Source organism: Vicugna pacos, chromosome 18, assembly GCF_048564905.1.
Source record: "Vicugna pacos chromosome 18, VicPac4, whole genome shotgun sequence".
NCBI lineage: Eukaryota > Metazoa > Chordata > Mammalia > Artiodactyla > Camelidae > Vicugna > Vicugna pacos.
Window position 1 is genome coordinate 31,028,690 of NC_133004.1, and position 16,727 is coordinate 31,045,416.

Sequence of the window (16,727 nt, forward strand, 5' to 3'; positions counted from 1 at the left end):
TGTTTCTGGAAGCGGGCTGGGGGATCTCCTAGGTTCTTTGTGTTACAAACTGGGGTGAGAAGAGATGGGTTCATGTGATCACTAGCTTGGGGAGGGATGTGTCATTTTCAGATATAAAAGATATGTGAAGCCACTTTTTTAAAATTGTGAAATGATGTTATTTCAAGGCAATCCTGGTCCATCATCCATCATCAAGGGAAGAAAAAAAGCCCAAGAACATGTATGAAATATGGGTCCACGGACAGAAGATTGGCAAGCATCTCAAGTGTCCCTGGACGCAGGAAAACAGCTCTGCTCTAGAGTCAACTATGTTTCACTCAGACTTTTATCCCACAAATACATGTAGAGTGGCCACGGGACAACTGAAAGACACCTGGGAGAGAGCAAAGCTGATTCGCCTTAAGAGGACTTCCAGCCGAGTGGGGAAGATGGAGCCGGGAGAAATACATGGGGAAAGGTTTACACTGTTAGCAAAGGGGATGCACGGGTGCTATGGAAACATGAGATGGGGGTGGGGTGGTAATAATGAGGGCAAAGGAAGGACCACCAAGTACTTGTGGCATCTAAGCCCCCATTCAGGGGGAAGAGTATAGCTCCGTGGTAAGTGTGCGTGCTTAGCACGCACGAGGTCCTGGGTTCAATCCTCAGTACCTCCTCCCCCCCAAAAAAAATTCTAAGACCCTACTCAGTAGCATTTTGCTTCATCTCAAAACATAAAACTATTCTTATGCTTTAGAGTTAGGCTAAAGCACAAAGAGACAGACATTAGCAAAATAAAAAATACAAAAGGGACAAGATTGGGAAATGATGAAGGCTACAAGGCAAGGATTTGGTGCAGGGAGAGAAGAAGTATGTATGAGGGACATGCTATCAAGGATAATCCTTTTTCAGAGGAAAAGTTGTATATCTTTTCTCTACATGACCATAGCCACGCCATTAATAGGGAATGCAAATCCCTCCAGAGATGACCCACCATCATCTCCATATCTTCCTGCACGTTGTCTAAGGCCAAGGTCAAATGGTGACCCCCCTTTCTTTAGCTGTCAGCTACTCATCGACTTGTATTGTTAAGAAGGAATCCAAACCAATAGAAATCCAACTTTTGTGGAAGAGGGTATAGCTCAGTGGTAGAGTGCATGCCTGGCATGCACAAGGTCCTGGGTTCAAGCCCCAGTACCTCCATAATAAACCTCATTACCTGCCCCCTCCTCCCCCAAAAAAGAAATCCAACTTTTCTGAAAATGTACTAAAAATCAATCCGAGTAAAAATGAAAACGCACACACTCACACCTCTTCAGTTAGATACAGACTTGTTCTCTAGGTCAGGGGTGATCAGATCGTACCCTGTAATTTACAGATGGGAACGGTGATGGTTCGGGAATCTAAGGGACTTACCCAAAGCTGCGCCGCAATGTAATGAAAGCAAAATCACAATGCAGATTTCTGCACAGGGGATCGTGAGAGAGAGAAGTGCCAGGACAGCCTGTTCTAAATAATAGCAGGAAACACGATTTCAAAGGGACTTTTCATCGTCTTTTTCTCTAAGACATTTCCTGGGCTTGAACAGCTTTCTTTGAATAGCTCAGATTCCATCTAGTCATTCTGGACCACTTGGAAAAGGATGATTTTAAAATAGGAGGAAAGAGCCTGTGCTTCTGGAAGAAATACAGATTATCCTGGGGAGAGAAAGGGAAAATGAGATGACCTGGAATTGCAGGGTTAGGTTGGAACCAGGTTGGAAAAATGACAAATTGTGGTTCTTGAAAGGTTAAGAGCCCATCACTTCATGTCCTGCATGCCTGGGGAGTGGGTCTACAAAGGCAAAGGTGGGACAGTACAGGGCAGCCTTCCCACAGCTCTGCACTGGATAGAAGTACTTAGGTTTTTTCCCTCAAAAATCTCAAGCCCAACCCCCTTGACAGACCCACCTCTGCCGAATCTTTACTTGCAACTCGGTTACACCAGTGTCTCAATAACAAAGGACGTTTCCCCTTAAATGGACATGTCTGTAGGGGATGAGCTCTTGTCACTAATTTGTTTCTAAGGGATCATGGGAACAGCCTTGGGAACGATAAAAAAAAAATCTACAATAAATGGTATAAAGGAAAAAAAAGTGGTGTGTGTTCTTTTTGATAACTCCTGGAAAAAGCGATACTTAGCAATCACTTTGGTTCCTTCTATCCCGAGAGGAAAGAGCAAGGGCCATTGGAGATGATGGCTGCAGATTCCACCGTGGCTCTGACGATCAAAGGCAAGACTTTCTGATGGAGCAGGAGATAGCTGCTTTTCCGTCATTTCAGGAAGAAAAGATTTCTTGGTTTTTACCCCAGTAGAAATGCTTATAAAGGGTGTCAGGGGAGTGGATCTGCTTCTGGGAATGCTTGGGGGAAGGGCTTTGGAAATAAGGGCTTTCCTTACCCTGGCCATCCTGCTGAGAGGAAAGAAAAAGCAAAAAAATAAAATGGGAACTGTTTATGCCACAGGCAGCACATCTGAGCACCGAGTTTAAATCATAGACTCGCAGACCGGTCCCCAAGCCAGGATGAAGCCCATCGTCCATTTATTCTGCTCTGATGCTCTTGGCAGAGAATGCAGATTGGGGTCTCTATAAATTTCTGGTTTCTAACCTTAGCTAGGTTCTCAGTTCTGTTATTCATTCCTTTTATTTGTCCCTGGGCAGCTTTTTTTTTCCCCAGGTCCCTTGTATTTGTTTCAGAGGTTTCTGCCTTTTTTCAAGCTTTCTACCCCTCCTCATAGCCCCTCCCCATAGCCCCTCCCCTTTGTTCTACTGGTCAAGGGAATTGACTTCATGGAGAAAGTCAAGGTCATCTCTCTCTGCCTCTCATTGGACTTGCCTTCCTTCATCTGTCAGATGGAAACAATGATAGTGCCCACCTCACAGGACAGTGTGAGGACCAAGTGAAAGGATACACGTAAGGAACTTAAAAGAGGGGCTGGAGATAGAAAGAGGTCAATAGTCTTGCCATTATTATCACTAGTATCAATTCATTACTATCAATTATAAATTACTAGCCATGGTGTGAATCCTTAATTCCTCCAACAATTCTTATCATTCCCTACTTTTGCCTTGAATCCCTAACTCTTAACCTCTAGGACCATGTACTTTATTCATTTACCCCTCTTCTCTTCCCACTACACCACTGTCTGCTCTTCAGCCTCACTTGCTGGTCCTCATTTTTCAGGGCGTAGTCTTTCTTTATCTACATCTACTCCAGGTGATCTCCCACATTGCCATGGTTTTAAACATCATCTCTATGTTGGTGACTGTCAATCTCACATTCTTCACCCAGATCTCTCTCCTAAAACTCCAGATTCTTATGTCAAACTACCCTTGTCTTGTCCATTTGGGGGATATAGAAGGTTATCTCAATACACTCAAGTCAATTTTGAGATGTTTTAACCCACCCAATCCTGTTCCTCCCGATGTCTCTCCATCTAAGTCAATGGCTTCTTTGTCTTTCCAAACCAAATCCTACATTCATCCTCATTCTTCTCTTTCTCTTATACCCTGCATCTAATTTAAAAGCAAATATACCCAGAATTCAGTTATGTCTCATTATCTCCACTTAGGGTGGTTGGAGTTAGCAAATAATTGCATAGGACATACTTAGACTCATCAGTTACATTTCCCTAAGTGGTCTCCCTTTCACTAGTTTAGTCCCTTTCGTATTTGTAATCAGTTCTGCATCTGGGGCAATGCTAGCTGACAAAGGAAACTAATTACATCATCCCCTTACTAATAAACTACCAGTGACTTTTATATTAGTCACCTCTTCAACTGGCAGTGACAGATAGCATGACTCAAATAAGATTAAGGACTAAAAGGAAATTGCTGGCTCATTGTAACCGAGTTTTCCAAAAGGTGATGACTCAAAGTATAGCTGCATCCAAGAGTTGAGTAATATCAGTAAGTTAGCTCTTTTTCAATCCTCTCCCCTTTACTCCCTCTATTCTCCAATATTCTGCCTCCACTGATTTCTTTTGACGTGATAAGAGTCGTCATTCTCAGAGTCTTTTCACGGTATAGTATTATGGCTGCTTGCGGTCTAAACTACATGGCTCTTAACAATTCCCCAGGAAACACAGGTTCCTAAGATCTCCATCAAAGATGGGCCACATGGCCACTCAGGAACCAATCACTGTGGCCAAGGATCTAAAGCACTCTCATAGCTTGGCTTAAGTCACACCTGGGGACCAGGCAGAGCCAGCGCCTGCCCTTATGATTTGGAAAACATAATTATTGAATGGAGGAGAATGATTCCAAAAGGAGACGTTGGGAAGCCAATAAAATGTTCTGCATGGTTCCCTATTGTCTTCATGATCAATTCCAAATTCCTCAGCTTAGCATAAAAGGATTCTTACAACCTGTGCCCAAATCACCCCTCCCTCCAGGGTCCTCCCTGGCACCTACTGTGTACTCAGTGTTCCTGGCACACTGATTTGTCATCATCCCCTAGACGGTTTTTGCTGTACCTACACTTGTGACACTTTCCCTACACCAAACCTTTCTTTTCCTGCGAAAACGTGTTTATGCTTGAAGACCTGATGGAAATGTTCCTTCTGTGATTCCCTGGCTGAACTGGTTGTCCCATCCTCTGCACTTTAAATGCTCTATAATGACAAGCCATTTCTCCAAGCCATTGTTTGGGGGGATGGCGGTAGGAATGTCTCTCATTCATCTCTGTTCCAGTGATGCTGAGTCATAGGATTGATAAAGCAAATGTTGAACAAAAGGCTGGAGGGAGGGGTCAGTGAATGAGTAAACATGTTATTTAATGAGGAGGGCAGCAGGGAAAGAGATTGCAATCTTCATCTGAGTTCATTTGAGCTCACTCCCCACTACTTTGTTACAAAATCAGTAACCCAATTTACCAAGCCCACTACCTCCTCTCAATCTCACTCGCTTTCCCGTTGTTGCCTCTTTACCCACTGAACAAACGTGGTGATGTGATGAATAAAGAGCTGACATGAAGAATAAGAGAAAGAGAGGAGCTGTGCACATCTCCACGTTATCACCTATGCCAAGCTGGGGATGGGCACCTGAATTTTCCTCTGAAAACATCATTAAGGACTTCAAGAGGTAAGGTAAACAGTCCAGGAAGGACAGTTTTTCTCTCCTCCTGAAAGGCTTTGCAGACTCCAGACCTCCATCAATGTACCTTTCAGCATCTGATCATCAGGGCTAAGAATTCCACGTCTATGTCTGACCAGATGCCTTCCGTTTGTAGAGCTTTCCCCTCTCTTTCTACGTTGGTGTTTATTGAGCACTTACTAAGGATCGAGTCCTGCTGCTTCTTCCTGGAGTGCTCTCCTGTCGGACATCCCCATGGACTTATGGCCTCATTCCATCAGGTGTCTGCTCAGATGTCTGCATCTCAGAAAGCCCTTCCCTGACCACACCATTTAAAATCACAGCCCCTCCACCCGGGGGCTCCTGTCCATCTAGCCTGGACAATTTTTGTTCATAGCCCTTCGCAATGTCTGTTGTTGTATCACGGCACACATCACCATTCTGCATTCAATTGCTCACTATCCGTCTCCTCCACTGGAACATAACCCTGGGCAGGGCAGAGACCCCTGGCTATGGTCCACCGCTCTGCCCTGAGCTCCTGGAAAAGTGCCTCACATACAGTAAACACTCAATAAAAACTTGCCCACTTGATGAAGACATCTGCAAGCAACTTACATAGATCAGTCTACTTAATTTTACCCAGCAGCCCCGTGAGGCGGGTACTAATATCAGTCCACTTTATAGACAAGGTAACTAAAGCTTAGAGGGGTTAAGAGGCCACCTTAAGGTCACATAACTCATAAGTGGCAGAACCAGGACTCCCGGGGTCTCACTGAGCATCTTCCCCTTTGGGGCATCTAGAAAAGCAGAAATGGGATTTTATATTCTTTTTAAGTACCTAGTGGGACATTTTCCCAGGGTGATAGCCAGCCATTCTCTGTCACCGTGTGGACTCCAGAGGAAAGAGATTTACAGAACTATTGCTGGACCGACACAGATGAGCTATGAAACTGACTCCTTAACTTTGCAGGCCATAGATCGTTTTTCCATCCGCGATGTTCTTCCACTCAGATTTAGCTTATGATCCCCATTCTGCACAAAAAGACACAAAAGAGAGAGAAGTTAAGTGATCTGTCCCAGAGGAAGCTTTCCAGCTCAGCCTGGTTTCCTTTTCTCTGCTTGTCTCCCCAGGCAGTGAACAGCCGAGAGCGACGTGGGAAGCTAGGAAGCGCAGGGACTCGTACTTACAGAGAGGCCTTCAGTCTCCCGGACTATGCAAGGCTATGGGTCATTTTTGCTAGAATGGAACTTCCTGACCCTTCGTCAATGTGCTGTGCTGGGTAAGGCCCATTCCATTTGCAAAGTTCCTGCTTTAAAAAAAAAAAAAAAAGGCCATTATTGAAACAAGAGCAGGACCCTGTGGTGTCCTCCCTAGTACAAATCCTTTCCATGTCCCTGTTTCTTATTTGTAGGAAATAGGCTTCATTCAGCCTCCTTGACCTCCCCTGAGTTCCAAAGGGCAGATTCAAACAGTTGCTAATCAGGGAAGGGAGGGGATGCAGAGACCAGGGAGGACCAGTCAAGAAACAATAGTGCCGCCTTGGGGCAGGTCCTGGTTCCTCCTCAGGAACTAAGGTCCCCACCCAGGTGGAGGATGGTAACTTCAGGCTGAGCACGAGATTCCTGGATCGCAGCCCTGTTGCCTCACCACCAACCAATCAGAAGAAAGTCACACACCGTGCTGCCCTCACCCCCATTTTTCTCATAAATGCTTCTCCCTGAAAACCATCGAGGAGGTGGGGTTTTTCGAGCACGGGCTGCCCATCCTCCTTGCTTGGCCCCGCGATAAACCTTTCTCTGCTCCTAACTCCTTTCCAGTTTGTTTGGCCTCATTGCGCATGGGGCACACGAACTTTCGTTCGGTAACATTATGTCATTAGATTCCATTCACACAGAGAGATTACTCCTCATGGCTAGCCAATATTGTGAGAGACGACCTTGCAAAGAGACCCCCAGATGACCGTATTCTAATTAACACCTTTCTGCATTCTTGATCCGAGGAAGTGCTTTGTGGCCAGAGAGAGTGAACAGAGGAAAATGTTAACATCTTCTCCCAGGTGACTTCATCAGACCACGGGCAGGAGGCGGTGGGGGGGGGGGGGATGGCCCGAAGACTCTGTCACTCAGGAAAATTACTCGACTCCCCTAGACTCTTAAACAATTAACTTCCATCCTATCAAAAATTGAAGAAAAATAACAAAGAGATATTGGGGACACATTTTTCTTGGGCAATCCAAACATTTGTACAGTGCATGTGAATTTGGTCTCAGGGCTTATATGATCTTCAGTCCTGAGATCAAATTCATCTTGCAAAACTATTTTATCTGGCCTGCACAATTCTATGCCCCTCCTTTTTTTCCTTCTTACTGAAGTATAGTTGATTTACCATGTTGCATTAATTTCTGGTGTACAGCTTAGTAATTCAGTTATACATATTATACATATATATACATACATATATTCATATATATATATTCTTTTTCATTACAAGTTACTACAAGCCATTGAATATAGTTCCCTGTACCATACAGTAGGACCTTGTTTGTCAATTCTGTACATAGTGGTTTGTATCTGCTAATCCCAAATTCCTGATTTATTCCTCCTTCCCCCCTTCCCTCTCTCCCCGGAACCATAAGTCTGTTTTCTACGTCTGTGAGTCTGTCTCTGTTTTATAAATACGTTCATTTGTGTCATTCAAAAAATTTTTTTACTGAAGTGTAGTTGATTTACAATATTAGTTTCAGGTGTACAGCAAAGTGATTCAGTTATACACACACATATAGATTTTTCTTTTCAGATTCTTTCCCATTATATGTTATTACAAGAAACTGACTATAGTTCCCTGTACTCTACAATAGGTCCTTGTTGTTTATCATTTCATATATAGTAATGTGTCTATTAATCCCCAACCCCTAATTTATCCCTCCCTGTCCTTTTCCCTTTGGTCACCATAATTTGTTTTCTATGTCCGTGACTTTGCTTTTGGTTTGTAAATAGAATTTGTATCACTTTTTTTTTAGATTCTACGTATAAGTGATATATGATATTTGTCTTTCTCTGTCTGATTTACTTCACTTAGTATGATAATCTCAAGGTCTAATTCTACTGTTTTTCAACAGAACTGGAGCGCTCTTAGGAAGCATGTGGATCGCTCCACCCCACTCCCCACACATCCTTAGTCTTCCATCAGACTGATTTATGGTGTATGTCTGTCTCTGAAAGTTTCAGAATTTAACAGCACAATTAGAGAGTTTTGATGAAGCTACAGGATGAGTCTTCTAGTCCTATATGTCATAATATTTTTGTGACATTTATATTTAATAATATGAAAGGAAATAATAATACCCAGAATCTTGACAGCACCTTCCAATTTTTTTTCCAGAGCATATTTTCATTTATCTCGTTTGTTGTTCACAGTATCCCTGTAAATCATTGGTTCTTAAACTCAAGCATGCTTAAGAAGTACCTGAAAATTTACTAAGACACTCATATCTAGTCCACACCCCCTAGAGATTCTTTTTCAGTGGTTTTGAGGAGGAGCCTGAAATTCTGCATTTCTAACAAGCTTCCAAGGATGCTGATGCTGCTGATCTCTGGACAACGTACACTTTTAGGAACAAGCAGGGGAAAGATTATCTCACCTGTTTCACAGATGTGGAAACTGGTAATCATCCACAGAAAGTTTGTAAAAGATACTGAGCGCCTCCATCTGTACTGAAAACGATAGCAACTCCTTCCCCTACTGGCTGTGAGCAGACAGCTCTGGAAAGAGACATCCAAGCACATTCCTTAGTAAATCTTTAGTTAAATCTTTAGTAAGTTTATTTCTATCATTCTCTCTCTCCTTGTAGCCCTGAGCTAGCTGGGCAGAAAGAGGCAGAGGTGAGCTAATGGGTTGTAATGAATATTCCCACAAGCTCATTAAGGAAAGATGTATCTAGCGAGAAAACAATTTTCTTCTCTACTCCCACTGCTAAGGTTAAGAACTCCCAAGGTCAAGTCTACGCCGTTCCCAAGCCACCCTCCTACGACTTTCCCTGGATGTTGATGAAGGATAATTTGTTGCAGATTCAAATGGGAGATTGGGAGGGTGGGGAGTGATGGCGGGAGGAAAGACAAGCTTACATTCCAATGGATGGAAATAGCAAGTCAAACAATTTTTTTAAAATGTATTTGTCTCTTTAGAGGGAACCCGTATCTACCTCCATTTTGGGCAACTGAGTTCACAGACTGTTGTATTGTGGTTCCTGATAAAACCATTGAGAAAATTTTGATCCATAAATCGAGGAAGTAGTGAACTATAAAATTGCTAATTATTTTCTAGTAAATTTACTTTTAAATAACTTTAGACATCAATTACAGGCACCATTAGGCACCATTAAGCACTGGGTGTGTTTACCAAACAAGGGCAGCTCATTGCTGATTCTTGTCCCATCTCTGTGGCCTCGTCATTCATTTCAGCCTCCCCCCTCCCCCGTTCCCCTCCCCAAGCTCTCCTCACAGACCCAGCAGCGATATCAAGAGCTGAAATTAAACTCCGTAAATTATGGCAGATCGTTTCCATTTCAAGTGTCATTGCTCAGTCAAGCCCCAGGTGTCTTAGATGAAGGTTAGTTTAGGGGAAGCTTTTAATTCTAATTGTCAGTTTGGGGTGCATTTCCTGACCCAGTGTTTCTCTACTATTATTACACATTTGAATCACCTGGGGAACTTAAACTAAAAACAAAAACACCTTTATGGCAAGGCTCCACTTCAGGTCAATTACATTGGAACCTTTAAAAACATTATTAAAATTTTATCCCAAGTGGTTCTAATGTGCAGTCAAGGATGGTGGCCACAATGTTTATCTCCCCCAGCTGCAGGCTGAGAGCTTTTTGACCAGTGAGGTAGCAGCACGTTAACCTCTGCCTTCCTCTTGTCCCGTGTGCCTTTAGTCAGCTAGAGTTTAGGATTGATAACAGGCCAGAACCATGATGCACTGGCTCAGGTGGGACTGCGGGATCTTCGCAGGTGAGTCGCTACCTGCCCATCAGATACAAGGCTTGGGGGCCTTTGTAACTACTTTTATGCAACAGCCCTTTCATGGTATAATTGAACGTGCTCTGGATTCAGGCAGACCTTTATTCTAGACCCAGCTGTCTTTGGCACCGGGGGCAAATCTCACGTTCCTTACCTCAAACTGGGACAAAGGGCTGATGCAGGGTTGCAAACATCAGCTCCAGAGCAGAGGTTCAGGGTCCAGACTCTGGTGTGATGCCCTCAGGTTCTTCGTCTGACTCTGCCACTTACTGGCTGTATCATTTGGCTTCACTGTGGCTCATTGCATCTTAGTTCCCTCATAAGATATCGGGAGGGTTAAAGGCGTGAAAATCTGGGAAGCTGCCTGGAGCACTGGAAAGGGCTCAATCCATGGGAGCGCTCCTATAAAACACAGAGACCACTGTCTAATCCCCCAGCAGGTATGTTTCTCCTCATTGGTGGGTTTCCATAGAAAAGGAAATGATTGTCAATGCTTCTGACCTTTCAAAAAAGGGTGTAAGGAGAGATTCCATCTTTCTTGTTCTTCCCCAAGGCAACTAGAGTAGCTGATATGATACAATTGATGAGAACACGACATACGCTGGGCAACATTTGCCTGTAGGTTTAGTCACTGCTCACGTGTAGCTTTGACCTGGATCTCTTGGACCTGCCTATGCTTAGAGAGAAGGACTGGAGAAAGAGATGGCTCTGTTCCCCCAGCTTCTTTCCATTTAGTCATAGGTCAGTTCTGAGTCCTCTGTACAGAACAGTTTCACCCCAAAAGCATGGGGAATAGAATTGGAAACCTCTACTCCAGGGCCAGGTTCAAACCATGCTCTCCAGAGGGCTGCTGTCTGTGGGGGAAGGGGTCAAGGAGGAAGCTGGGGTTTAATTAAGCTGATGGTTGAGTTCTTACTTGGCTATCTGCAGTCAGATCCTGGAGCAAGGTTGAGGTGAGTGTACCAAAATCCATCATAGCAAGCTGGTTCCAGTTTCCTTTCCACTCTGTTGGCTCAATCTGCAGGGTAGAGATTCTGTAATAGATGCTTCTGGTTAGGACCAGTTGGCTCCCCTGCCCAACACACCAGTGTTTTGTCCATACATCAGAGCCCACGTGGACCGCCATGCAGAGGGCATTTGCCTACTATGGCATCATTTACAAATACCCAAATCATGTCATTTTCCCCAAACGGAGTACATGGAGTGGACGACACGGGAAGAAGTGGATAGCTGCTCACCATGCATCTGGTCCCCAATGTTTATCACTTGGTGGCTGTCAAGCTCTGCCTTGAGTGCAGAATTGAATTCCCACACCGCTCGGCAATTAGGTCTTGGATGTCCCTTCTCAGACATGGTGCCTGGACCACCCACCATGATGTCTGAGGACAACATGTCCTCTGTTTTGTCCCTTCACCCAGACTCTTGCTTCTCTCCATATTGGTCCCCACCGCAGAATCCCTGCCACTTACTTCTTAAACATAACCTTTTTCAGAAAGAGCCTGGAAATTTGGTGGGAAACGCCTGAGTTGGGCTGGATTGGCGCTTTGGTGTAGAGAAGATTTCAGGCCTTAACAATACAGTGAGATCGTGTGAATCACCAGATGTAACTAGGATGGTGTATTGGTTCTGAGCGCAGGGGTGGGAGCAAGAGTTTTGAGCCAGCCAGGGGGACGTCTTAGTGAATTGTCCCCAGAAGGGTCTGTATCTCAGGGCAAGCAGCTCTGAAAGGAGAGGCCTTAAAGACTAACTGATTTTTTTTTACTGTAACCTTTTCTCCCGTTAACAATTGTAAAATCAATCAAATAACAGAATGGTGAGTTTGGAAAACAAAAGAAGATAACTTCCTTAAATACGAACTTCCTTAAATACCAACGTCTAACACAATCTACATTTTACTTTTGTGTCTTTTCTTCCCCTTCTGTCCTCAGCACATACGAAAGCTATTTTTACACATTCACCATCATAGCTTTACTCAATAAATAATTGTGCTCCTATTATGTGTTGTGGCCTTCTTCCAGGGGTTCAAAGCCAAGGAAAACTCAGTCTCTGTCCTCGACTAGCTCACAAAGTAATGAGGGAAACAGACATACACAGATCATTGCAACACAAAGAGGTAACGGCGCTGATCGAAGTTAACTCCCATGTCTGAATACAGGTAATGACTATAGTGGTCTGATTCTCCCTGATGCCTCGAAATCTGTCAGACAGGCCTGGCGATGTTAGGATCACATGGCAACCCGGCGTAATGCAAAGGCCTCAAACTGGGTCGATTTGTCACAATTCTATAATCAGAAGCTTCTTGGGGGGAGACGTGGTGCTTTGACAAAATAGAATTCATTGCTAATATTAAAAAAAAATCCCGAGACTTCATGCAAAAAGCCAGATTTCTGGCTTCTTTTGAAAAGCAGTAGATCAGGCAACATCAGGCTTGCCTTCTACTTTGGGGACACTTATAACGATAGTGAGTAGGTGCTGCTCTGGTCCGATGAGGAAGGCACACCTGTTTGCCACAGTCCCAGTGGGGGGTGGGGGGGTGCAGGACACAGCCATTGAAAGAATGAATGACACAGCAATTAGCACCAAGATGGTGCAAGATTCAACTCCCAGCAGAACTTGAGATTCAATATGGGCTCATTGAAATACAATAGCTGCTTAATGGCACTCCCACAGGCACTATGACAGTTCCCAGGCTGAGCACAAAAGGTCAAGAAGTGGGTGGTGGCCCAGCTCCTGGGAATCCTGGCCCCTTCCCCAGAGTAGTTGGAATAATTCTCCCACTTGTTAGCATGTGAGGTTACGGAGCCCATAAAAACTAACAGCCCCCACACTTCCTGGCCGATCTCTCTTTTCCTAGCAGACCCCATGCTCTGAAGCCGCCGCTCTCCCTTCTGAGTAAGATGGCCTGCAGTCTGTCTATGGAATGTGCATCTCCCAGGACCCTAAGCCTTTTTCTTGTCTTTTGAGACGATGTTCACTCCATCTATGGGGTGTGTATCTCTATGAATAAATCTATCTCCCCTCAATTGTGGCTCGCTCTTGAATCCTTTCCTGCGCAAAGCCAAGGACAGGGCACGTCCCAGGGAATCAGCTGAGACCTGGGATGGGGCAATCCCCTTGTGCCCCATTTTTTCCCGTACCACCACCTGAGCCGTACTGGGGTGCCATCATCAGCCTGGCCCATGGGGGCAGTTGAGTCTTTGACTATGGGCTTTCCTGTATTTCTTGTATTAGGAAGCCAAGTCCTTCCAGTCGTCTCCATGACTCAGTCATCACCTCCTCCTGCTGCCTTACTCTTACTCGTGCTCACCTCCTTGATACGCTGCAAGTGTGCTCTGCCGCCATGTGCATGCTCTGTCTTCCCTCTGCCTGCGATGCTCTTCTCCTGGGGAGCCACAGCCTCCTTCCTCTTCCTTCGTTAAGTCTTCGCTCAAAGACCATCTTCTTATTCATTTAAAATTGCCACCATTTTCCATACTGTCATGTTATCTCTTAACGTTTACTACCTATTATGGTGCATAGTAGGTGCTCAATCTATTTTTTTCCTGGTATTTTTTATCGTGGTAAATACACATAAAAGTTACCAACCTAATTGAGCCATTTGAAAGAGTGCAGTTCGGTGGTATTAAGTGCATTCATAATGTCATGCAACCATCACCACTGTCTGTCTCCATAGCTCTTTTCATCTTATAAAACGGAAACTTTGGGCCTGTTAAGCGGTAACTCCCCATTGCCCACCTCCCCTAGCGCCTGGCAACCACCATTCCACTTTCTGTCTCTAGGAGTCTGACTACTCTTAAGTGCCTCATACAAGTGGAACCGTACAGGATCTGGCTTATTTCACTTAGCATAAAGTCATCAGGATTCATCCATGTTGCAGCATATCTCAAAATGTCCTTTCTTTTTAAGGCTGGATCATATTCTATTATATGTATCAACCCCATTTTGCTCACCTATTCATCTATCAATGGACCCTTGGGTTCCTTCTGTGTTTTAGCTTAATTTATTTATGTTGAATACATGAGTGACCGTTGATTGGACATTTGACTTAGGAGAACTGGTTTCTGATTTGGGTGGGAATAGCTCAGTGGTAGAGGGCATGCTTAGCATGCACGAGGTCCTGGGTTCAATCCCCAGTACCTCCATTTAAAAAAAAAAAAAGAAGAAGAAAATGAACTCATTTCTGATCCCAGCTCCGTCTTGGGAGCTAATTGACCTTAGCACATCACCAAAGCACTCTCAGTTTCCTTATTGGTAAAATTGGTTGGAGGTTTAAGAATCAAATACAGAAAAAAACTCACACACTCTGGAAAGTTAGTCTGGCTTGGGTTTGTCCCTTAGTGACTGGGTGACCTTGGCAAGTTACTGAACATTTCTATGACCTCAGTCATCCATAATGTCTGGGCCAATGGACTGCCTTCTCATAGCCTAGTTAGGAGCAAGAAAGAACATGGGGTATGAAAGGTCCATTGTAGGCCCTAATAGCCAGTAGCTGTTTCTCCTCTTCTCCTCAATATGGAAGGTTCCTCAGGGAAATGGAGCAGATCCCTGGAGCTGCAGGGCTGACCTTTCAAGACCCAGAAGCTTTGACCAGTGAGAATTGGAAGGAGGATTCTAGGTGGGACAGAGGGTGAGGACCTGTGTCCTTAGGATGAAAAGAGACTTAATGTGATCTGCCAGCTCCAAGAATGGAGATGACCAGAGCAGCAGTACAGTGATGCGCCAGGGGGCAGGGGAGGCAGCCGAGGCTGGTCTATTTGGATGAGCCCGTTCCGGTGAGCTGACAAACCCTGGGCTTCTGCAGGTGCATCTGGGCCTCTTTAGGGACCGCAAGACTACATATCTCTACCTGGAAGATAATGATGATGTTTCCTTTCCAGGGCTGCTAATGTGTGTGAAAACATCCCCTCTCCAGTTTCCTGGCTTTGGCTGAGGTCCCTAGAAGTTGATGGTAAAATCACCAGTGTGATAGCCCCTTTATCTTGCACTTAGAGTTTTCAAAACAATCATCATGATGAGAGGAGCCATTACTGCTTAGCGCATTTGCAGGTCTGAGTACTTTGCTGGGGGCTCTGCGCGGGGAAAGGTGAGTGGCGGGGGAGGGATCTCGTGCAGCCACAAGCCTACGAGCATGCTCCTCTTAGTATCTCAGTTTTGACTGGCCGATTCTGCAAAATGGGTTCTGGTTGGGAGCTGTGAATGGCTAGAAAAGAGGCTGGTGAGGTGGCCCTGGGCTCCATTGTGAAGGAATTCATATCCTGCAGGCTCTCCCTTCCTTTCCCACCTGGGAGGATGGCTGGGTGTCTGCTCACCTGGCCTCACTTCTTCTGCCTTTAAAAGGGAGACCATCTGGTCGACCTCCCAGCGCTTTAAAGATTGGAAGCCCCTGGTATGGGGTTTAGCCCAAAGTACATGAGCCAGAGAAGCCCATGCCTGTCTCTCCTTCCTTATCTTTCTTAAGGTCTCTTGTTACGGGCTGTGTTCCCCTCCAAATTCTTATGTAGGAGTCCTAACCCTCTGGACCTCAGAATGTGACTGCATTTAGAGAGGAGGGTCTTTAAAGAGGTGATTAAGATACATGAGGTCTTTTCTCGTTGTACATCAGAGAACTGCATAGTAGGACCCTGTTCACTGGTAAGGTCAGTCCATTGTTTTGGGAAATTTAATGGTAGAGTCATGTTAATAACAATCATAAATTTTGCGTATATATATGGAAATGACATTAGAAACTTTATAAAAGAAAAATGAAAAGATAAATGAGGTCATATGGGCGGGTCCTAATCCAATATGGCTGGTGGTCTTATAAGAAGATGAGATTAGGACACAGATACGCAGAGAAGGGACGGTCTCTGGTGTCTTGTCGTGGCAGCCCCAGCAGGCCAACAGTCTGTCCTAACAAGGAAATTGGAGATGGGGTGGCTTCAACAAGGAGGTTTGGTTTCCTCGGGGGCCTCTCTGCACTGGCCACCCTTTTGCTGCCTCTTCACATGGTGGTTTCTCGGTGTGCCTGCCTCCCTCGAGTCTTCTCTTCCTATAAGGACACCATTCACATTGGATGCTGTGAACTTAATCACCTCTTTGAAGGCCCTACCTCCCATACAATCACATTCTGAGGATTACAGGAATACGGACTTCAACATGAGTTAGAGGGAAGCACAAGGGTGCCAGCCAGCCAGAAGTCAATCTCTGGAACCTAATCACAGAAGAGACAGTCCATCATTTCGCCCTATTCCGTTTGTTAACAGAAGCAAGTCCTCAAGTGCAGCCACGACTAGTGGGTTAACACAAGGGGCTAGACCCCAGAAGACAGAGTAATTGAAAGCCGTGTTGGAAGCTGCTTGCCACAGGTTGATACACACATCTCTGTCTTTAGCTGGAGACGTCTTCCTCCCAATACCTGTCGGAGTACCTCTCTGATGGCTTATTTGGAATACGTTTGCTAGGAGGAGAATCACTGGGTTGGATTACACGTATGTTTATTGCTAAGTCAGTGTTGTGCGTGTCTCATTAGGCTTTTTTTTTTTAACATTTTTTATTGATTTATGATCATTTTACAATGTTGTGTCAAATTCCAGTGTTCAGCACAATTTTTCAGTCATTCATGGACATAAACACACTC